This window comes from Pteropus alecto, unplaced genomic scaffold (assembly GCF_000325575.1).
Source record: "Pteropus alecto unplaced genomic scaffold, ASM32557v1 scaffold61, whole genome shotgun sequence".
NCBI classification, from domain to species: Eukaryota; Metazoa; Chordata; class Mammalia; order Chiroptera; family Pteropodidae; genus Pteropus; species Pteropus alecto.
The window spans coordinates 3,001,112-3,001,975 of record NW_006434835.1 but is presented as its reverse complement, the minus strand read 5'-3'; positions in this window follow the sequence as shown (position 1 = coordinate 3,001,975).

Here is an 864-nt window from a genome sequence, read left to right as displayed (position 1 = left end):
CGGAAGAGGCTTCCTCGCCCGGCGTGATGCTGAGGACCCCAGCGAGGAGCAGCAGGAGCCCCTGTAATCCGGTGGGGCCCTCCAGCCGCAGCTGAGGATACAGCCCAGCTGAGCCCGGCCAGACCCGGCATCTCCCTAAAACCCAAACTCCACCCCAGCGGGTCTCAGGCGGGCCTGAGAACCCGCATTTCTGACTAGTTCCCGGCACTGCCCACGCTCCTGCCTAAAGCCACATCTCAGTATAAAGGCGACAGATGCCCCTGCGATGCCTTCCCACACGGCGACGATGCCGGCTGGAGAGGAAGGTCGCCTGGGGCTCGGAGGAGAGGTCATCGCCGTCTGCACAGGTCTCAGCTGACGTTCGCAATGGCGCTCAGAGCAGAGCCGTTATGTCGGAGGAGTTTAAATGCAGACGGAGGCGTTTCGCAGAAGTCACTTTCAGGGGATAACGCTTCGCTGAGAAATGAAGAGACTCACGATGAAATAAACGCTGGCGAGGGAAACGCAGCGGACTGCTAGCTTCGACGAACATCCCACGCCAACGGAGAGGGGCCCCTGTGCGTGGCGCACGCCGTTCCCTACGCAAGCCAATCATCGAAGGGGACACGAGGGTCTCAGGAGACGAGTGTCCCCCTCCGCGTCACCACGGAAGCGGAGCATGCTCTCAGCAGGGGGAGCACGGCCGAGAAAGTTCTGGAACGCGGGCCTGAAGCACGGGTGCCCGGGCCGCCGGGTTAAGCTGGCTTTGCCGCTACCAGGTGCGTCACTTACTAGACGCCTTCTCTGAGCCGTCACGTGCCCCTCTCTCGAAATAAGGAGTCATCCCTGCCACCGCCGTGCCCACGGCGCAGGGGGCACGGGGAC